This window comes from Canis lupus, chromosome 24 (genome assembly GCF_011100685.1).
Source record: "Canis lupus familiaris isolate Mischka breed German Shepherd chromosome 24, alternate assembly UU_Cfam_GSD_1.0, whole genome shotgun sequence".
NCBI classification, from domain to species: domain Eukaryota; kingdom Metazoa; phylum Chordata; class Mammalia; order Carnivora; family Canidae; genus Canis; species Canis lupus.
The window spans coordinates 40,592,757-40,616,245 of record NC_049245.1 but is presented as its reverse complement, the minus strand read 5'-3'; the positions used below and the strand labels follow the sequence as shown (position 1 = coordinate 40,616,245).

Sequence of the window (23,489 nt, the reverse complement as noted above, 5' to 3'; positions counted from 1 at the left end):
GAGACACAGGCCGAGGGAGTAGCAGGCTCCCTGCCGGGAGCCTGATGTGAGACTCCATCCCAGGTCCCCTGGATCATGCCCTGAGCCAAAGGCAGACGTTCAACTGCTGAGCCACCCAGGTGTCCCATCACCTGATTTTTAATACCAGATGAAATCACCATGAGCAAGAATATATAAAGTCCTCTGTATTTTTTCTAAGAATTTGTGGGGGTGCCTTCCAGTGGTACAGAAAGTATGCCATGGTCAGAAAGTTATCTGTGCTGCCTGCACTCAGAGCGAAGCACAGTTCTCAACGACTTGAGATAATCTGCTCACCCAGTGTCCTCAATAGCAGCAGCATTTTCACTGCCACCCCTCCCCAGCATGAAATGCTTCATGCTCTCTGTAATTAAGAAATCCACTAATTATAGCATAGGTCTGGGATGAAAGTCGCTGCATTTCACTAAGGGAATTTCAACTGTTGGCATTTGAAATAATTTAGAACCTGTAGAAGCTGACAAGTACCTTGGCTGGTTCTTCTGAACGCCCAACCCCCACATGCAAGCATGTGTCATCCCAGCATTCTGGTAGAGGCAGTGGATGACTCATAAATGTAAAAATTCAAGGGACAGGACATCTGTTTCATTTTATAAAATAAACACCTGAGAAAGTGGCCCTACATTGACCCAACACCAAGGCTTTAAGTGAGTTGTCTATAAGCATTTTTTATTGTACATCCATCAGTAAGAAAATGTTTGATGCACATCCAAGAAAAGGCTACTTTTATTTATAAACTATATACATGTTTCACACTACTAACATATTACACACTTGATAAAATACAGACACAAATTATGAAAAAGTGAGATGAAGAATAAATTTTTTTCGTAAAAAACCAAGTGTGAATGAATCTGCTTTCATCTTTTTGAAACTCTTGGTTTCACACTTTGTGATAGAGCAATCCCAAGGTCTCATTCTAAATTTGATTTGTTTTACTATTTACTTTAATGCCTGTCATGTGCAAAACAGTTCCAAAGATAAGAAGGGTATTATTAACTATACTTAGTAAATCATGAAACTTAATTTTCAGTCCCATCCACCGATTATGCATGCCTTTTTTTGAAATACTTCTGGGCTTGCATTGATATTCCCCTCAATCCATGATTTCCTGGCAGGAATATTTTTAAGCCACTTGTTTTTTTAAGGGTTAAAATAAGAGCCTAACTGGGCATGTTCATTCATAGACACATTTAAACAGGTTCATATAAAGACTTTGACCTGTTTTTGATCCCTGATAGATCTCCAGGTTCTAAATCAGCCAGGCAAATGGTGGGTAGTCAATAAATATTTGTTAAGTAAAGGTTTCAAAATAATCACTTCAACTTCCATACAGAGAATGGATTTCAATGAGAGTAGGAATATAAACTCAGAGAAAAGGTAGTAGGCTACTGTAGTTGTTCTGGCAAGACACAATGGGATTTGGCCTAGGTAGTTATGATGGGTAAGAATGAAAGAATTCAAGCCATGATTTGGAAGAAGAATCAACAGAATTTAGTGATGGATTATACAATGGAGCTAAAGGAGACACTACGATGGTGTCAATGATGCCAACTGTATCTGTTGGAGTAACTGGTTATAGTGGTAGCATTAGCTGAGATTTAGAAGAGTGGAGAAGGAGGAAAGGATTTATATATCATCATAAAATCCTAACAGCTCCACTTTAAAACTTTTCCCCAAGACCAACTATTTCTCACCCAAATCTCTGCTACCAACCTAGTTCAAACCATCACTGGATTTCATCTGATTCGTCCTTCTATTAGGTGGACTATTAGTCCTTCTCCTAATTAGTCCTTCTATTTTCACTCTGGCCCCCCTAAAACCCACACAGCACTTATAGGGAACATTTTTAAAGTCAGGGTTCCTTAGCTATAATTTACATACGGTGAACTTTACCCTTTTCAAGTGTACATTGCCATGGTTTTGACAAACATGTACAGCCATGTAACTATCATCACTTCAAAATGTACCAGAAGGAGTATTTTAAAACATAAATCAGATCAAGTAACTAAAAACCCAAAACCCTCTACAGGCTTCCCATCCCTCGAAGATTCAAATCCGTTGCCTACAAGGCCCTGAGTATACGGCCTTGCCACAAGATCTCTCTCTGCTCTTGACTCTGATGGCTTTCCTTTTTGAAAACTCAGCATCAGTCAAATTATCCTCCTTGATATTCCTGGACCTCTCACACCCATTTCCTACCTCAATGCCTTTGCACCACTGCCAAGGATCTCCTTCCCCCAACCCCGCCCCGCTGGCTCCAGGTAACCTCAAGCTTTTCTTCCTAACTTCATTCTGGTTTCTGTTGTGATAGCATACACACACACACACACACACACACACACACACACACACTCACTCCATCAGGCTTTATTACCTTAGCAGGTTTTATCTTCCTTCTTACAATTTATTCTTACCCAATATATCATATACTTATCTGTTTGTTCATTATCCCTCTCCATTCCAACCTCCACTAATATGTAAGCACCATGTGAACAAGACCTTGTTCATGTTATTCCCTGCTTTATCTCCAGCACCTAAAACAGCACCAGAGACATAGCAGACATTCAATAAACATTTGAATGAGAACATGGACAGGTGAGTAGATAGATGGATGGATGGAGAGACAGACAGACAGAAGGTGAACTGACTGTAAGCAACAGAGCAATCATCTACTTTGTTCATTAACATGGCTCAAAAGCACCCCCACATTCTCCAACCCAGTGACGAGGTCATACACCCACTTTGAAATTCTCAAGCTGTTAAATAGCAAGCCTTCAATATTATTAAGACTCACATAAAGGATATTAGATGGGTAATGTGGATCCAAACATAGCATCTTCATCGTGAAAAAAAAATTCAATTTCATGTGTCTGCGGTACCAGATATTGTAGCTGCAGAAAAAAATTATCTTTAACACTAAATATGCTTCCACTTCATTTATCTGCTCTTCCTAGTAAACTCTTTTGCTTTTTAAATTTATCTCCTTTTAATATTGTACTATCTGGAGTTTGCACCTCCAAAACAAACAGGCTCCGTTTCCCCAAACTGCCATTATGAGGTTCATTTTATTGAATATTTTGAAAATAGCCTTCATAGCAGTCTGCTTAATTAGGTCATGTGGTATAGTTTGCATTCAGCATTTCACAGATTATGCCTTTTCATTTTCCCCAGAATTATTTCTGTTGAGCTTTTAAGAAAGACATTCTGTTGGCAAAGGGCTGTGTGCTGACTATAATTACCAGATCTCCCTGCCGCCTGCCCCTCTGAGCCGATGTGTTCAATTCCGCAGTGGTTGTCATTATGGGCCAGGTTTATTATTTCTATTCAGGAATTTTGAAAGTTAGGTAGCTATAAGATTTACAGGAATTGTCCAATGCTCAACTCTTTTAAGGAAGAGGAAATGAGTTTTTGCAATAAAATTTAAACAATATGACTAATGATGCCTTAGGAAGAAAAAAAAATGAAGAGAAGTATTTCTATCCACTAAGTACTACTGGGAGAGAGCCATGCTGCTTTTTCCTCATCTACTGAGCACAGAAGATGTCCAGAGGAAAAGGTTAGAAGAGAACAAAACTGGGACTCATGGTTTTGAGCCAAGACTTCCACATTGCCATTCCGAACATCCAACCTTGAGGCCTGAGCTCTGAGCTCAGTTTCTTTGGAGTTGTATTTCAGATGCTATCGAAATGGAAAATTGTCACTTTTCTGGGACTCTTAATACCTCTCTACTCTAGAAAGATATTGGAAATGTTCTTACTTTCCCCCTTTATGATTGAATATTTCTGGAGAAGTGAACGGCCTGAATCAGGTTCCCAGTTGATATAATTACTACATCCAGATAATTAAGGCCATGACTCAAAAAAGGAAAATCTAAGTAATTTATTTGGCATTTTCCAACTGGAGTAGAATTGTTGGTTTTTTAAAATTTCCTAGTGAAATATGAAAGAGAAGAAAGTGGGGAGATGAAGAAAAACAATGACTTGTCATTTGGAAATTACATGTGAATCATGTTCAGAGCATCCTTTAAGACATCCTTTAGAAATCACACTCCCACTATCACATTGTTAGTGATAAGTTTAAATTTATAGATCGATTTCATTTTTACAGGTAAAGGTGGAGGTGGACCCCTGTCAAACACGTACAAGCACATACTCTTGAATGAATAAATTCTACTACTAAGAATTTATTCTTCAGGTACACCTGTGCAAGTTCCCCAAAATAACCTAACATGCATTATATTCAAAGATGTCCACTGCGAAATTGTTTGTAATTAGCAGACCACTGTGAACAGCCTAAATACCAGACAAATAAATCCTGGCACATCGAACCCAATAGCTGAAATATAGAATGAGATCACCTCCAAGTGCTAATGTGAAAATAGATCTAAGATATATCATCAAGTAAAATCTAGCAAGTTGTGGTTCACACTGCAAAGTGTGAGTGCTACTGGCTTCAAGTTCTGCAGCTAGACTGGCTTCAAAACCAGATGTCCCATTTATTAGCTGGGTGACCTTGGACAACTACTTTCATCTCCTTTTGACTTAGTTTCTTTTCTGTAAAACAGGGATCATATTATTTCTTTCAAAAAGTACTGACTGAGGGGGGCACCTGGGTGGCTCAGTTAGTTAAGCATCTGACTCTTGATCTTAGCTCAGGTCTTGATCTCAGGGTCATGAGTTTGAGTTCTGTGTTGGGCATGGAGCCTACGTAAAAAAAAAAAAAATACTGGCCAGGATTAAATGGATTAATATATGTAAAGCACTTGAACATGGTCTCAATAAATGCTAAACACACTGAAGATATCTTTCAAAAATGAATATGAAATAAAGACATTTTGAGACACACAAAAGCAGAACCCATTCACCACCAGCATACCCATACTACGAGACAAATTAAAGGACATCCTTTCAAGCAGAAGGAAAATGTTGCCAGGTTGAAATTTCAATCTACACAAAGGAAATAAAGTTACTAGCAATGGTAACTACATGGATAAACATCTGAGATTTTTTTTATTACTTAACTATCTTTTAAAAATCATTGTTTAAACAAAAATGAAAACAATATAATAATTATGGTATATATAGGGTTTATAACATATACGTAACTTAAATATATGACAATATCAGACTGTTGGCAGGAGGGGAGCTAGAAGTAGACAGTGGAAAGTTCTCACCTGAGTGGTTTTACACTACTTGAAACCAAACTGTGATAAAGGTAAAGGTACCTGCTGTAACCCCTAAAGTAACCACTAAAATAACAAAACAACTGTGGTGGCTAATAAAATGACACAGGAGACAAAAAGGAGTTATATAAATACTCAGTTCATCCAAAAGAAGGTGGATAATGAGAGAAAAAAAAGAACAAAGAGAAGATGAGAGGAATAGAAAACAAATCTCAAGATGATAGATTTAAATAAAAGTGATACCCAAGTATCTGCTGTCTATGAGGAATAAGCTCCAAATATGATGATGCACACTGGTTAAATACAAGAGTGGAAAAAATGTACTATGTTAACACTAGCCAAAGGAAAGTTCGATGATTGAGTTATTATAAGAAAAAGAGAATTTCATAGTAAAGAATATCTCCAGGTATGAAGAAAGCCGTTCTCAAAATGAGAAAGGGTCATTTCATCAATAGGACATAACAATCCAAAATATATATGCACCTAATAATAGAGTTGCTAAATATCTGAAGCAAAAATTGATAGAACTGCAAGAAGAAATAAAAATCCAGAATTATATTCAGACATCAATACCCCTCCCTTAATAATTGATGGAACAAGTAGACAGAAAACCAGTATGGATATCAAAGATCTGAATGACACCATCAACCAATATGATGTTGATCCAACAACAGAGTACACGTTGAGCATTTACTAAAATAAATTGTATTCCCAAGTACAAAGTAAATATCCACAAATTTGAAAGCTTTAATTCATATAAAATATTTTTTTTGGCCATAACGGAATCAAATTAAAAATCAACTGAGAAACAGATTTCTGGAAAATCCACAAATATTTTGAAATTTAATACTTTGAAATATACCCCCAATATAACCCAAGGGCTGAAAAAAAAATCAAAAGGAAAACTAAAAAGTATTTTGAATTAAATGGAAGTGAAACAAAAAACAACACAACAAAAAATATTTGTGAGATGTTGCTAGAGGAAACTACCTATATTCAAAAAGACGAAAATCCTCAAATAACAGTCACAATACAGATGGATTTCAAAATAATTACACTAAGTGAAAGAAGACAGACCAAAAAAGCTAATACACTGTATGAGTCGACTCATCTGAAATCCTTGAGAATACAAACGACTCCAATAGTGACAGAACATAGATCAGTGGTGGCTGGGAGCCAGCCGGGGTGTGCGGACGGTCAGAAAGGACTGCTTACAAAGGAGCAAGAGGAAATCTGGGGGAGCATTAAGATAAGTTCATTATCTTAATGGTAGTGATGGATTCGTAGGCGTATATATGCCAAAATCTGTCAAACTTTATGCTTTATATATGTGCAAGTTGATTGTAAGTGAATTATACTGCCATAAACTGTTGTTTTTTTTTTTTTAAACATACACATTTGATTATTAGCCTCTGCTTCCTAGGACTGGGACAGTGCTGATATGTGAGGATGGAGGACTCAAGCCACAGAGGGAAAGAAAACGATGGAACTAACATGAAAACATACACATGAAATATTCACATGTACGAATTTGTGTATAATCGATAAATGAATATCTGTTAATGAAGAAAAACATCATTAGTCCATTTTGTTCTAAGAGTGTCTAAGCGTGCCTCCAAATGCCATTCCCCTCCTAAATGACTGACAATATAATAATGAAAGCAAAATTCCAGTGCCTTTTATAAAGCGGGTTCTGTGCTATATGCTGGATACACACGTGTCCACATTTTCTCTTCCTAAGAATCTTATGAGGTAGGCATTAATATTATCCCCATTCCTTAGGTGGAGGCAGCGGCTCATCAGCCCAGGCTTTTCTCAACCACTGACCTCCAACCTACTTCATTTTGCTGTCTGTTCATGGCTTACAGAGAATCATCTATGTTCACAGACATCAGTCCCTAAAGGGGATATACTATGTGCCAGAACATAACAGGTCCATCCCTCAAATAAAGCAAAACTCCATTCCTTGTGAAGGAGTTCAAGAGTAAATAAATGGCGGTGCCTGGGTGGCTCAGTCGGTTAGGCATCTGCCTTTGGCTCAGGTCATGATCTTGGGATCCTGGAATTGAGCCTAGCGTTGGGCTCCCTGCTCAGTGGGGAGTCTGCTTCTCCCTCTCCCTGTGCCCCTTCTCTCTTTCAAATAAATAAATAAAACCTAAAAAATAAAGGTAAATAAATAAGCACTTTGTCCAACTGGAATATATCAACTTAAGGATATAAACGGTCCAATGTCTACTCATCTATTATGTTAGCCACCAGTCCATTTTAAATCACACATGTAAAATAATAAAGCCTATGTGAAATATCTCCACTCTGTTGTTGCATAAAATAAACTCTCCTCATATCAGAGCCACATTTTGAGTGATCTGACTCCTTGCTACACAAAGCAGCATTTCAGGACCAATTCTGGAATCCCCTGGGAGCTAATTAGAAATACTGATTCTCTGGCCTCACCCCAGACCTATGGGATCAGAAACTTCATTTTTATAAAATCCCCAGATGCTTTCTGTGCACATTCAAGTCTGAGAAGCACTGATCTCACACAGTGATACAGAGTAGATGATCTTCATTTTTATCTGAGTGATGCTCTCACTCAAGGTGGGATCTTGAGTCACACAAGTAACCAACCATATAACATTTAGTGGAATTACTTCTTTCCGTTATCCTGCAGGTGGAGATTCATAACCACCACAGAGTCACTGCTCTGCCTTTTAAAGTAAACTTTAAATGGTTCATTTACATCAGCCACTAATTAACAATGGAGAGCTCATACCAAGAACTATAACTAAACGTGGTTCAATGTCTCCTTTTCTGGCAATTACATCAAGTACCCAATACATGCCTGTCCCACTAGCACGACAGCAAAAGTTTCAGACAGCAGTGAATCTCAAGCCTAGCTGCACCTGGAAACACTGAAAAAATTGCCACCTCCCAAGCCCTATCCCAAAAAGATTCAAGGGGACTCTCTAAGGACGGGGCTTGGACAGCCAGAGATAAAGGAAATGAAGTGATTCTGGTACAAGCCCAGTTGTACCAGAATCACTACCTGGGCTTGAAAGCCAGTTGTACTTTGGCTGTACAGCAGAATCACGCGGGGAACACCCTCAATGTCCAGGCCACACCTCAGGCCCAATTCACCAGATTCCCTGGAAGTGTGGCCTGAGCATTCATCATTTACAAACAGAAAAAAACTCCCCCGAGGATTCTAACCTGCAGCTGAGGTGAACAAAGACTTGTTATTCAAAATAAAATAGGGGAATGAGCTCTCTGGAACATGAGACACTTTGGGAGGCCTTGAAAATGACTCAGGGTGAGGAGAACAAGCATAAACATTGTCTGATCTTTGGACATAAATGATAGATGTATGTGCCCAGAAAAGTCTCTAGAATTGAATCAAACAAACAAACTAACTAACAAACAAAAAACCCAAACTTATCAATTCTCCTTGGAGCAGTGGGGAAGTTTAGATGACTTTTACTTTTTAATTTCTACTCTCCTTTTCTGTTGACAGTTTAACCATGAGTATGTACTCTTAATACATGAGTATGTACTCTTAAGGCTTTAATCTTAAAAAGAAAAGGAAAGAAGAGAAAAAAAAAGAAAAGAAAAGTCACCTGAGCTAGTCAGCTGTTTCCTTCTACACATCCTTGTCGCCCAGGGCTTAATCTTCCTTACCAGCTTTTGAGCCTTGGTTCTTGCCCAAAAGAAAATCAACGTGATCCAACATTTCTGCCACCCCCTGTGCCATGACATTCCTGACCATTGGGAACTGACTTCAGCCTCTGTCCCTTAATTCCCAGTCGAGATAGTGACAATTGTCACCTGGCTGGTTGAGACCTCCGGTGTGGCCTCAGGGGTTGGGACATTCTATAAACAGACTCATGGCAGCCTATAAAAGTTGATCTATTGAAATCTGGACCACTATGTGCCAAAATGAAGATTCAAAGGCACCATGTTTTCTTGGTTTTTAATGGAAACAGCCTATGCCTTCAATGTGATCTAGTTGTTGATCAGTCATCGGGAGTCTTTCACTTGGGGGATGATGCCAGTGGTAGTGGTTCCAAAAAGCATCATGTTCAGAAAGTACCTATTTGGTGCATACTTTGTACATTGGCTCATTCATTCATTCATTCATTCATTCTACACCTCGATGGAACATGTTTTCTGTGGCTACCATCAGCCAAGGGCTCAAGCCACAAAGCTAAGAGACACATTCTATACCCTCAAAGAGTTTACCACCTAGTAAGGAGTTCAGACAACCCAACCAACAATTATCCTGAAGGGTGCTCCACAATGAGAGAAGAAAATATAAGCTAAGCTCCATCAATTATTGGCTGTGTGACCTTGGGCTATCTACTTAACTTCTCTGTGCCTCAGTTTCCTTGTTAACAAAATAGAATTCATAAGAGCCATTCGGGTTGTAATGTGTAGTAAAAGAGTTATTATCTGTAAAATGTTTGAATCGTGTTCGGTATATATATATATATATATATATATATATGCTCAAGAAAACAAATTTTTTTTAAAAATCTGTTAACTTTTGACAGTGATGCAGAGGTAATTCAATGAAGAAAAAGTTGTCTTTTCACTAATTGTTGTTGGAATAGTTGGTTACGAGGTACCAAAAGCTGGGGGCCTTGACTTAACACTTTCTCTCTGTGCACAAAACTCAAAGTGCATCGTGGGTCTAAACGTACACTCTAAAGTCATAAAACTTCTAGAGGAGAACTTAGCAGGAAACTCATGATGCCCTTGCTGTATGCGATAATTTCCTACAGAAGACACAAAAAACACAAATCCTAAAACACTGAAAACTCTGGACTTTGTCCAAAGTAAAAACATGCATGTTGGAAAGACCATTAAGAGAAGGAGCTTCTGCCTTCGGCTCAGGGCGTGATCCTGGGGTTCCAGGATCGAGTCCCGCATCGGGCTCCCTGCAGGGAGCTTCTCCCTCTGCCTGTCTCTGTTCTCTCTGTGTCTCTCATAAATAAGTAAATAAAATATTCAAAAATAAAAGAGAGAAAATGGTGTACGGGAGCCACCGCTAGGACAAAGTGCAGGCCGCACGGAGGCGGGGAGGGCGGGAAGGCAGAGGCCGCCCGCGGGGGCAGGTGGCGGCTCTGCACAGTGACGCCCTTGCAGCCGCGTCTCGGCCCCAGCGAGGTCTCCGCGCCGCCTGCCAGAATCTTAGTTTACAGAGAGGCCTCGTGGGGTCCGGTCCGCACACCGTCCGGGCGGGGTTCAACGGCAGCCTCCTCTCCGACCTCGCTCCCCGAGGCTCCGGACCTTGAGAAGGGCTCTGGGGGCGGGAGCTGGGGGGCCCGAGGCCACGCCCACGGCGGAGCTGGGAGGAGCCCGAGGCCACGCCCACGGCGGAGCTGGGAGGAGCCCGAGGCCACGCCCACGGCGGGAGCTGGGAGGAGCCTGAGGCCACGCCCACGGCGGGAGCTGGGAGGAGCCGGAGGCCACGCCCACGGCGGGAGCTGGGAGGAGCCTGAGGCCACGCCCACGGCGGGAGCTGGGAGGAGCCGGAGGCCACGCCCACGGCGGAGCTGGGAGGAGCCAGAGGCCACGCCCAGGGGCAGGAGCTGGGAGGAGCCGGAGGCCACGCCCAGGGCGGAGCTGGGAGGAGCCAGAGGCCACGCCCAGGGGCGGAGCCAGGAGCCTCCAGGGCCGGGGCAGCGGGCGGTCTGCCGGGTCTCCGCCCCTCCGCGGCCTCCTCTAGCAGGAAGGGCTGTGGGTGGCAAATGGGCACAATCCAAGTGCTCCTTATCATTAGCCATCGGGGAAATGCGAACTAAAGGCACGTTGCCACACTGCCACACCTTAGCCATCGGAAAGGATGCACACCCACCATCTACATCAAGGTGGATGGAAGCCGAGGGTAGTACGCTGAGCGAACTAAGTCAGTGGGAGGAAGACCATCATCATATGGTCTCACTCGTATGTGGAAGATAAGGAACAGTGCAAGGGGCCCTAAGGGAAGGAGGAGAAGAAGTGGGGAAAAATTAAAGAGGAAGACAAGCCATGAGAGACTCCTGACCCCGGGGAATCAAAGGTTTGCAGAAGGGGAGGGGAGTGGGGGGATGGGGTGACTGGGTGACGGGCATGAGGGTGGGCAGGTGAGGAGATGAGCACTGGGTATTATATTATATGCTGGCAAATTGAATTTAAATAAAAAAATGTTTAAAAATTGGGCAGCCTGAGTGGCTCAGCAGTTTAGCGCAGCCTTCAGCCCAGGGCGTGATCCTGGAGACCTGGGATCGAGACCCTGATTCCCTGCATGGCACCTGCTTCTCCCTCTGCCTGTATCTCTGCCTCTCTGTCTCTCATGAGTAAATAAATAAAATCTTTAAAAAAAAAAAGTTTAAAAATAAAAAATCTGAAAATTAAAATAAAGTGCCTTTAAAGAAAGCGCCGAAAATGACGTGTCAAGGATGTGAAGCAGGTGCGACTGGCGTGCAGTGCGGGTGGGAAGGCAAAACAGTGCCCCGCTTTGGAGAATGGTTTGGAAGCGTGTTAGAAACACACGCTTACCGTGGGACCCACCCATCCTGCTTCTAGTAGTTACTCAGGAAAAATGAAAGTTTATGGCCACAAGAAACCCTGTTTGCAAATGTTTGTAGCAACTTTTCGCATAATTTCCAAAAGCATTAAGCAACTCAGATATCCATCCACTCAAATATCCATCAGCTGGGAAGCAGATAAAGCCGCTGTGGGCCTGCCCTACCCTGGAATGAAAAGCAGTAAAATTAACACACCACTGACAGATTCTCTAATGGATGCATTTCAAAAGCATTTACGTTAAATGAAAGAAGCCAGATATAAGATACCACCGACCACTGTGGGATTCCATTTACCTGATGTTCTGGAAACAGTGGAAGTGCTGGGACAGGAATCCCATCAGGAGGCGCCAGGGCTGGTGGCTGGGGAGGATGGAGGGCTGCCTGACTCCAGGCCGGCATCAGCGGATCATCAGAGATAACAGAGATGTTCTTTATCGTGATTGCAGTGGTGGTCACGTGACTGTATACACGTGCATAAACTCTTAGAACTGCAAAGGGTACATTTGCCTGTCCGTGAATTAGACCTCAAGGATCAGAAGTGCTTATAAAAATAATATGTGCTTTTTTAATTAAAATAATAATAATAATAATAATAATAATAATAATAATAATAATAATAATTGTGTGTGTGTGTGTGTGTGTGTATGTGGTTTTGCTCTGGTAACACCACTGTATGCATTTGTTGAACTAAATAGAACCTTGGACTTTAAAAGGATGAGTTTTGCTGTATGTAAATAAACCTGACTTTAAAAAATTATAAGAATACCCTACTGAGACGTAAAGAAAACAGAAACCACCCCCCTGAGAGATTTAGCAACTGGACAGAAGGTTTGCATTTTAGGAACAGACAAATAACTCTTTGTGGTTGGAAATTTACCGTTTAAATTCTATCCCATTACCTACAGAGCCACGGAAAATCCACAGGATTTTTTTTTTTTTTTTTACTTTGAAATATATCCTAGAGCTTTTTAAGAAACATATTGTGGCCTAATTGTGTCATTCTTAGGTTACCACCAGCACTCCCCGATTAGGGCTGAAGAACCAAGTGGTGAAAGAAGAAGTTGGTAAAATAAGCCAATATTTAACTAGGATAAAAAAACCAAACTGCCTGAGGATGTCAGAGGGCTTCCAGGAAGGGATGGATGGTGCTTGGACTGGGTTTTTAATGGTAAGTGGAAGGTTATCTTTTGGGAATTGTTATTTGGTGGAGGTTCTTGATATATGATTTGAAACTCATTCCACAAAATACAGTGAGCACTCTCGCCTTGTTAACCATTATATTAGGGCTGCGTTCCTCAGCCTCACCGCTTTTGACACTTGGGGCTGTGTAACTCTCTGTTGTGAGGGGTTATCTTGTGCATTAACAGCATCCCTGACCTCTACCCACCCACCCAGCTATGACAACCAAAAATGTCTTTAGACATTGCAAATATTTCTTGGGGAGCAAAATCAATACCACCATGCCCTGAGTCACTGCACTAGGGTCCTAGGGAAAAATGATGAGTGAGACTTCCTACCTAAAGAAGCTGGCCATCTCGTCACAGAGTAAACAGGATTCATTCTGAGCTGGTCCGTGTTACAGATTGTGTGTGTATGTGTGTGTGTGCGTACACACACACATTTTAAATAAGATAGGCCTGCATGGGCTGGTGCTTAGCTATCCAGGATCTAGAGAACTGAAGACAGGCCCCCATGGTCTAAATTTGAGCTCTACCACTTAGAAAATATGTGAACTGGGAGACAGCTCACTTAAGCTACGTATGCTCCAGCTTCTCTGTGGAATATGGGGCAGAAACAGAACTTACATCAGAGGATTGTCAAAAGCATTGAATTACTAGAGATTGAAAATATGGTGTCCGATGGGACGCCTGGGTGGCTCAGCGGTTAAGAGTCTGCCTTCGGCTCAGGGTGTGATCCTGGAGTTTGGGATCGAATCCCGCATCGAGCTCCCTGCATGGAGCCTGCTTCTCCCTCTGCCTGTGTCTCTGCCTCTCTCTTCCTGTGTCTTTCATGAATAAATAAATAAAATCTTAAAAAAAAGAAAAAAGAAAAAATATGGTGTCTGAGACATGGTAAGGACTCAATAAAAGAACTCATAAATGTTAGTTGTTGCTCATTTCTCCCATCAAAGGCTGAAAGGTGGCAACAAGTTGTGCATGATATGTCTTAAGTACAATAGATACTTCATAAATACTTGAGGGAAGGGGGAGGGAATACATAAATAAAAATATTAGCTGGTTATAAATTACTCTTTTTTTGTTTTTTGTTTTTTGTTTTTTTTTTATAAGTTACTCTTATAACTCAAGCCTATGAGTATCTACCTAATAGAGTGACCATGAGAACGAAATCTCTGGGAAGTACTAGTCCCAATGCCTGATACTGATAAGTGTAAAGTGAATTTTCAGCTGTGGTTATTAGCAGTAGTAGTGTTATTTTACAGTCAGTCATCAAGAGATCCTAACCTGGTGAGGTTCCTCTGGAAAAGATTGTTTGACTCTGAACTTCTCTTCCTAGACCTTAATCTTTCAAAAATGTACCAGAAAGATTCCCTTGTGCTTACCAGCTGGGGCGGGCGGGGGGGGGGGGGGGGGGGGGGGGGGGGGGGGGCGAGATCACTGTGACGTCATTAATTGAAGCTGAGAGGAAGGAGCAAGTGTGGGAATTGATGGCAACTGTGTGGCATTAAGCTAAAACACTCGCCCACTCAGACCATCTGTCTGCTTATGATCTGGTTTCACTGAGCATTATGGAGATGAAGAATCAAGAAAATAAAGAAAAATAAAAACACGCGGAACTTCCATGTGGAGGGCTGTCACTCAACCCAAGCATACGCTTGACATGTCCGAAGGTCATGTGTTTCCTCAGCTGAGGTCAGGGATGGAGGCAGGAGCACGGGTGGAAAGAGAAGGTGGAACAGTGAGAGAGGCTGTTATCTTTGTGTGTTGTGGTTGCTGGGTGTGAGCTGCAGACCAGAAAGCAGATGGTCTCAGGCACAATCAGAGAAGAGGGACGATAGGGAGAAAGAGAAGCACAGACTTCCTTCCTGGAAAACTGCCTCTTCCATCCTCCACTTCATTTCCATGAACACTTCCCATTGTGGACTATATGTCTGTGTCTTCCCAAAGTTCATATGTTGAAGCCCTTGGTCTCCAGTGGGTTGGTATGAGGAGGTGGGACTTCTGGGAGGTGACTGGGGTTAGGTGAAGTCATGAAGATGGGGCCCTCATGATAAGATTAGTGTCCTTATCAGAAGAGACACCAGAAGGCTTGCTCTTTTTCTATCCCTACCATGTGAAGATATAGCAAGAAGGTGGCCATCCGCAAGCCAGGAAGAGAGCTCTCATCAGAAACCAACCATACTGGCACCCTGACCTTGGACTGCCAGCCTCCAGAATTGGGAGAAAATAAATTTCTTTTGTTAAGCCACCCATTCTGTAGTATTTTATTAAGGTAGCCTGAGTCGACAGAGAAATCTCCTTCTATAGATCTCAGCTCAAGGAGCTCATTCTTAAGGATTCTTTTTTACCTCAACAGATTAGAAAAGGGCCTTCAGCTATATCCTCTTGCTAAACCCTGGCTTTTTCCAAAGTAGTTCTATATGATGTGTGGGAATGTTCCATGGACATCTCTTCCTCACCCCCACCTCTACTGACCTGCAATCCCCCTGAGGACAGGACTGCATATGTTTGGGATCAACCCCTCTATACCTAGCGTCAGCATACCAGATTAATATATATTTGCTTGAGGAACTCGGAGAAGCAAAAGACTAAGATATATTGCCCCACAAAGATGTCCAGCCTCGCTTACCCTCTTTCAGCTGCCGAATCAGATGCTATTTTCACATTACAACATGGCATTCTGGGTCATATTTGCAGTCCCCCGTCTTCTACTGCTCTTACCTCAACCCATTTCACACTGCTTTGCACTTTCCATGTCAACCAATGACACTAGAATTCAAACCCTCATTTCTTTCCTCATATCACTCTTGATACCTGATTCATGTGATTGTCCTCCATTTTTTCAATACTTGATTTATTTATTTAAGAGCGAGCAGAGCAAGAGAGATCAGAGAGAGAGAGCATGAGTGGGGATGAGAGACAGAGGGAAAGAGACAAGCTGACTCCCTGCTAAGTAGGGAGCATGATGCAGGGCTGGATCCCAGGACCCTGAGATCATGACCCAAGCCAAAGGCAGATGCCCAAACCACTGAGCCACCCTGGCACCCCGTGATTGTCTTCCCGAACACTACCTGGAATCTGGCTCTATGTGAGAAGCTGTCCTTCAACTCAAACATTCTAAATGTGTGTGTCTAATAACAGAGCTTCAAAATACATGTGGCCAAACTGATAGAGCTGAAGCTAGAGAAATACACAAACCTGTATTGTGGCCAGAGATTTCAATATCCCTCTCCCCAAAATGGATAGAATAAGTCGATGGAAGATCGATATGGATATACATGACTTGAGTTAATCATCAACCAACTTGCCCTCATTGACATTACTGACACTCCCTCCAACAGCAGAAGAACGCACACCCTTTTCAAGGGCACATGGAACATTTTCAGAGCACCCAGAAGTTCTTGAGGAAGTCAAGGAAAAATTCAAAAGGTCCAAGCTTGGGCCACCAGCTGCATTTGTTTTCACAGTCCATGTACACTCATTTCCAATCCCACTCTGGTTAATCAAGCAGCGATTAATAAAGCAGTGATCGCCTTTAGTAAAATAAATAGCAGCTAATGAAGGAGGTTTAAAAGGGAGATAAAGATGAAGACAATGAGAAACGAAGCCCACAAGCTCATTATCACTTCCACAAAGAGACAGAGAAATCTACTTATTATAATTACAAATAACAGTTTTCTCTGAATTAAGGTATTCTTCAAGAAGTCATTGCATTCCTAAATATCCAATTAGACAAGTGATACTCTGAAGCATCTTAAAAACCTTTCAAGGCTTTGAGAGCTAAACAAAACTCCGTGTAAACATCCAGAAAGAGGATGGTACGTGTATTCCTATAATTCCTGGCTCATCCTAGCTTGTCAATAATTCCATATTTCTTGTTTATTTCGCAGATGGGCTCAGCCAAACAGCACACATCCAGATTCTTCGTGTGTATCTGAATGTGAATGGATTCTGTTCCTTGGAGAAAACCATTTGGGGGAAAATAAAACTTGGAAATAATAAATTACATATCAGAAATAGATGTTTATGTGTAAATCACTTTTCATATATTTTTCCCTCTTTCTCTCTTTTTCAATTTCCTCTCTCATCCACTCACCTTTGCCCTCCAAAGATGCAATCAATTACTGCTTTTTGTCTTAAATCAATATGACTCACAAAAAAAGGAAAATTGGTTTCTCGTATGGACTACAAACCAATCACATTATGCTATGTAATACAAGGTGTTCACATTCTGTTTAAATGTGTTGTTTAAGGGATCCCTGGGTGGCGCAGCGGTTGAGCGCCTGCCTTTGGCCCAGGGCGCGATCCTGGGGATCCGGGATCAAATCCCACGTCGGGCTCCCAGTGCATGGAGCCTGCTTCTCCCTCTGCCTGTGTCTCTGCGCCTCTCTCTCTCTCTCTGTGACTATCATAAATAAATAAAAATTAAAAAAATAAAATAAAATAAATGTGTTGTTTAAAAGACTCTATTATAGGTAAATCTTGAATAACTAGAAAATGTAATAAAATACATTTGCGTTTTGTGAGTTTGAGCCAATGATTTCTTGGTGAACAACGAAAAACCTCAGATTCATTCTGCCTCATGATCTTCTCTTCTTAGGGAACATTCTTCCTAACGTCAGAGACATTCTAACGAAAGTAAAGATTTAAATGCTTTGTAGAAGCATGGTGGTCATTGTCACCTTCCTGGCCTTTCTGTCCATTTCTGGGATTGTTTGTGAATGTACTTTGAAAACACTGATGACATGGGAACCATAAACACTCAATGATGCCTCCTTTTCTTCCTCTTCTATTTCCCTACATGCCTCAGCCTATCTTTTTGTTTTTAGTTCACATTTTAACTGGAAATGACTTTTCATTTCCTAAGCCCTTTTTGGCATTTTAAGCTCTATTAAGAGTTCTCCTTAAACTTCAATGCATTTCATTAGAAGGAAAAAACTAAAGCAATCTTACCATCCTTTATGAATAATTAGTGACTTAGAAACAAGCCTTGAAGCCAGTGAAAATTTCACTGTAAGGTAGTGAAATGATAAAAATACACTGAAGCCTATACTTTGATGCACTTTAAAGAAATCATCATAGACTAATAATATGGTATCTCAAAGGAACAGATCAGACTGACAGGAAAATTACTTTTCAGGAAACAAAGTAGCTATGACATTTATAGCAACCTTTATAAAGGTTTGTAGCATAAGAAAAAGAAGAAATTTAATTCCATTATTTCCATGTGTCTTACAAGTAACCCCAGTCAAAAGGAAAACTCGCACACACACGTGTGCACACACACACACACACACACACACACACATCTTTAGAAAGAAGAACATATTTCCTTTTACTCCTAAGCCATAAAGAAGAATGAGTAACATTCTATCTGCTGTTACTCCTTCCTTTCCTAGAAAAAGTAAACTTAGAATAGAATCAAAACCATGTTAACATGCCAAAGTGAAAAATGTCAGTTGCCACATACTGGTCCATTTATATGGTATTTTTCTTCTCTATAACCCTACTTTCTACAAAACTTAACACAACAGTGTTTTCTTATGTTGTATAGCTTTTGTTAATTCATTCAGACATTTCCAAGTTGCTTCAATTTTTCTTCAAGATGATTTATTTGTACACAGCCATAAAGTGGATCTTGTGAAATTGAAAGCCATTTCTTCAGTAGGTGAATCCACAGCTCTGTGGGTTTTTTTTTCCTATTCCCAAAGTATAACTAGAAGTCATCAGATATTAAAGAGTCTTTTCAGATGAAATCAATAAATAAACTAGTATATATACATATTTTTTTAACTCAAACTGGGTCAGTCTTGTTGTCTAGACAGGAAAAGAATGTCAATCCACCTTGGAAAAATGAAGGTTCATACACTCAACATAGGAATTTTGTAGAAACATTTACCTATCAGGCTAGTGTCTTTGGTTGCCCTAGAGATCAAGTTGTCCTATTACACAACCCTCTTAGAGAGGTGAATGAGTAGCATTCTCAGAGGGACCTCCAATGAGCCTGTCTCTGGTTTCCTAATATTTCTTTCCATGGGTAATCACCTCTCCTGGAGCATGAACTGGACTTACTGACCTGCTTCTAATGAACAGAATATGATAAAAGTGATGGAATATCATTTCTGAGACTAGATTACAAAAAAAACCTAAGGCGTCTAAATTGGAAGCTCTCTCTCCCTCTTTCTTGCCTTGTTTGCTCCGGGAGAAACTGGGTGCCAAGCTGGGAGGCCAGACCCATGGAGGGGTCCACGTGAGTAAGTGTGGGTACATATCTTCTGAGGCCTGACAATGGCCACAGCTGAGCCCTGTGATGGCTGTATCCTTGGCTGATGATTTGGTTTATGGTCTTGGGAGACACTGAGCCTGAGGCAGTTAGCTGAGCAGTTAGCTGCTCCCAGACTCTTGACTTACAGAAACTGTATGATAATAAATGTTTGTTGTTTCCAGTGGCTAAGTTTTGGGGTGATTTGTTACACAGCCCTAGATTACTAGTACAAGATATAACTGAATCCCTTACACGATGTCTAAGATATGTCAACCTTATAAAAGATTCAACTATGAATTGTGTCGTGGAAAGCTGCAGTGTGGTTATTCACTGAACTGGCTTCTAAGCTGATGTAATTTGTTTAGGTATCCACTTCTTCCTTATGCCAAGAATTCACCTCATTTTTCTCTTGCTTCAAATAAGATATAAATATAGGAGAGAGAGCTGTGAGACACTTTAAAAGGTTAAACAAGAAAACTAAGGGATAATAATAATAAAGTCTATGTATCTGCATGAGGCACATTCCCAGAAAACATAGTCAATTCTTTACCTTGCAGGTCTACAAAAAAAAGGACTTGCTACAATAACTTATTGCAAGAATAAATAAATACCTGCATGAATACATAAATAAAATAACTTATATAAATACAAAGTCATATCAGAAAGCTGACTGCTAAGAGTTATGATCAAAAGAGAATACACAGACCAAAAGCAAGGATCGAAATGATTCAAGACTCGTATATTCAGTATCTAGAATGCATTGGTCATCAAATATATAGATATTTCGAGGCTTTATCGCTTCCTAATGAGCGTTCACCATCTGCCTTCCTGACACTAATTCCCACTTTGTATCCCCCTCTGTGCTCTCAATTCCTGCGTCTGGGCTTGGCTTCACCTACACCTGAGCATGAGCACAGGACCCAGACCAGCCAAGCAAACCACCATACAGCCCTGCTATTGGTCAGTGATGAGCATGTGCCCTAAGCCTGCACAACTCAAAGGAATCTATCTCTGTTTCCTCTGAGTGCTACCAAGGAGGCTTTCAGTGTCACAGGTGGCTTGAACCTAGAGATACGCAAAGGTAGAGCCACTAAAGCTGTTGGTAGGGGGTGACAGAAGAGAGTGGATGAGAGGCACTAGGTGCTATTGCCTGTATTCATAAAATAAAACCAACAGAAGATGACATCAGGAATAAATCCAAATGACACTATGAGCCCTGAATCCACCCTGCCAGAAGCCAGTTCTGCCTCTGAATGCTCAGTTATTACGCACCCATAAATTCCCTTTTTAGCTTAAATCAGTTAGGGGCAAAATTTTGGGCTGGGTAGTTGTTTGGTGTTTTTGTCTTTGTTTGTTTGAGATCATTTTTGAAAGAAAATTTCTTAATACCTTCAGGTCCAAGCAGTTTAAAAACCTTCACCTTTTTCAGACTTGATGGATATCCTCAAGGGTTTGAGTGCTTTGGGTCAGCTTTCATTAAAACATCACAGAATCTTTGTTATATAAAGGATCTGCTGCTACCAGCCATGCAACAATGAAAGTATAATGATCATTATAATAATTTTTACAATAATCATTTTTATAATAATCATTGTCTTTCATAATAATCATTGCCACCACCACCACTCTCATCATCATCATTATCATATCAGCCACATACTGAGCACTTAATATGCATCAGGTACTGTGCTAAGGACTTCACATAGATTATCCCATTATTCATTTTTCTAGAAATTGGACATTCATTAAAATACAGACTCTAGAACCCAAATATCCTATATTTAAATTTTTTTCCTGCTAATTTCCACCAATGTGACCTTGTTTAAAATCTCTGCCTCAGGGTCCTTTTCTGTAAAATAGATGCTACTCTTTTCATCATAAAGTTGTGAGGATTAAAGGAATTAATACCTACAAAGTGCTTAGCACGGTGCTTGGCACACACAAAGCACTACTTCTATTAACTTTTCTTGTCTCTTACCATAGTCCAATAATGTGAGCATTATTATATTCTTTTTCCCAACAAAGAATTTGGTCTTTATTGGTCTTGACAGATGTCTTTTCATATTCTACACAAAATGGCAACTTAAAAATTTGATTCCTTTACTGAAGCAAAGTTCTATGAGAATAAGAACTCTGACATTCTCATTTTTGTATGTTGGGCATTATTAGCCTAGTACAGTGTCCTGCTAGTGATTATTAATAGGATGTGGGCAAGCAGGGGTGCCTGGGTGGCTCAGTCAGTTAAGTGTCTCTAGATTTTGGCTCCACATTAAGTGGAGAGTATGCTTGAGATTCTCTCTCTCTCTCTCACTCTCTCTTTCTCTCTCTGCCCCTCCCTACTATGTTTGCTCAAAATAAATAAATAATTTTTTTAAAAGGATGTGGACAAAGTAATTGAAAAAATATATACAAAGAATATAAAAGCAGCCAACTGGACAAAGAATAGTGGCCTAAGAATCACTTCTCAGCCTTTTGGCTAAGATCAAGTGAAGAATAGTGGCCTAAGAGTCAACAGTCCTGGGACATTGTATTAGTTATCCACCGGTGTGTAACAAACTTCCCCCAAAACTTAGCAGCTGAAAATAGCATGCAGAGATCATCTCCAGTTTCTGTGGATTAGACATTCATCACTGGGCTGTGTGTCTCTGGCTCAGGACCTCTGATGAGACTACAACCAAAGTGTTGGCTGGTGATGCAGCTTCTTCTGAAGGATCCACTTCTAGGCCCCCTCAGGTTAGCTGGATTCAGTCCCTCTAGGACGATGGACTGAGCACCTCAGTTAGAGACTCAGTTCCAGGTTGTTGGTAGCTGGCTTTTCTCAATTTTTTGTCAGAAGGCCCTCTCTAGCTGACTTTATCAGAGCAAGCAAGGAAGAAGAGCCTGAAAGGAAAAGAGAGAAAGGGAGAGAGGGGACCAATGAGAAAGCAAGCAAGCAAGATGGCACCCATGGTCTTTTGTAACCTACACAGAAATGATATCCCATCCCTTCTGTCATATTCTATTCATTAGAAGCATGTCACTGGATCCAACCCATGTTCAAAAGAGGAGGGTTATACCAGCAAATGAATACCAGGAGGCAGACATTGCTGGGAGTCCATTTAGAAGGCTGCCTGCCACAGACATGGAACTGAAGTTGATTTTGTTTTGATCTTTGACCCTGACCAAGTCAGACATTCCATGCCTGATGGAATTCTTTTATCCATAAAACTTGTATTATAATTCCCTAAGATCCCTTTAAACTCCAAACTATAATTCTAAGAGGTCTTGAAAAGGATCAAAAGTGCACTTTAAAGTCACATTTGAGGGGTACCTGGGTGGCTCAGTCAGTTAAGCATCCAACTCTTGATCTCAGCTCAGGTCTTGATCTCAGGGCCATGAGTTCAAGCCCTATGTTGGGTTCCATGCTGGAAGGAATAGGCCATGGAGCCTATTTAAGAGAAAAAAAAATCCATATTTGATTTTAAAATGGTTTCAGAAGTTCACCTGCGAAAAGGGCTTTAACCTCTCCCCTTTTTTAACATCACATCTTGTAAACTTCTGTGTCAAAGACTGTAATGAGGAAAACACTGGAATGTGCCATTAGCTCCACTTCCCACGCCAAGAGGAGACTTGAGAAAAAAGGAGCTGTTGCAGTTATTCGCCTGTTTGAAGCATTTGAGGAAGAGGGAACATGAGTTTCCAAAATTTAATTGAAATGGAGAGTTTTATTAGTTTACCCTGAAGTGTCAATAAAAAATGGTGCATGGCAGATGGTTTTCCTGTGATCCCAACAGCAAGTCCATCTTGAGGTTAATAACCCTTTTGTTTTATTGACTTATTGGCAAACTCTCTCTGGTGGTATTTAAGTTTGTTTAGATGTTTTCTTGACCGTTATTAAAAAAAACAACTCTGCCCACGACTGTGTTTTCGTCTATCGAAGAAACTTCATACTGCTTTCCTTTTGAGTGATGTATTGAAATCTCTCTTAACCCATCATAGCAACTAACATATAAACTAAAACCACATTTAGGCCATTTATTGATGTTGTAAAAAATATCCCTGCCATATATTTATTCATTTTTCCTTTGGGTTGAAGATAGAGAACACATTGGTGGATTGTGTCCTTTGATTAAAAAACTCTAAAGAAAAGATGAGATTTTTTCTTTCTTTCTTTCTTTTCTTTTTCTTTTTTTTTTTTTTTTTTTTTTTGTTGTTGTTGTTGTTGTTGCTATTAATTAAAAGGCGTTTGTCAGCCTTGACAAATTATCTATGATGTTCTC

The 23,489-nt window shown here is 40.7% G+C and overlaps 2 long non-coding RNA genes across 2 annotated transcripts in view; one reads left to right on the top strand and one right to left on the bottom strand.

Annotated features, from left to right (window-relative positions):
* Positions 1-14,337, bottom strand: part of LOC111092229 — a 78,435-nt gene extending 64,098 nt beyond the window's left edge. The window contains exons 1-2 of the long non-coding RNA XR_005377410.1: positions 14,250-14,337; positions 12,082-12,275 (exon numbers count right to left, since the gene is read on the bottom strand). This is a non-coding gene — a long non-coding RNA (uncharacterized LOC111092229). The remainder of the gene's footprint in view (positions 1-12,081; positions 12,276-14,249) is intronic.
* On the top strand, positions 10,898-16,958 carry LOC119877456. Its single transcript, XR_005377411.1, has 3 exons — positions 10,898-11,279; positions 12,794-12,955; positions 16,856-16,958. It is a non-coding gene; the product is annotated as an uncharacterized LOC119877456 (long non-coding RNA).
* Positions 16,959-23,489: the final 6,531 nt, after the last annotated feature.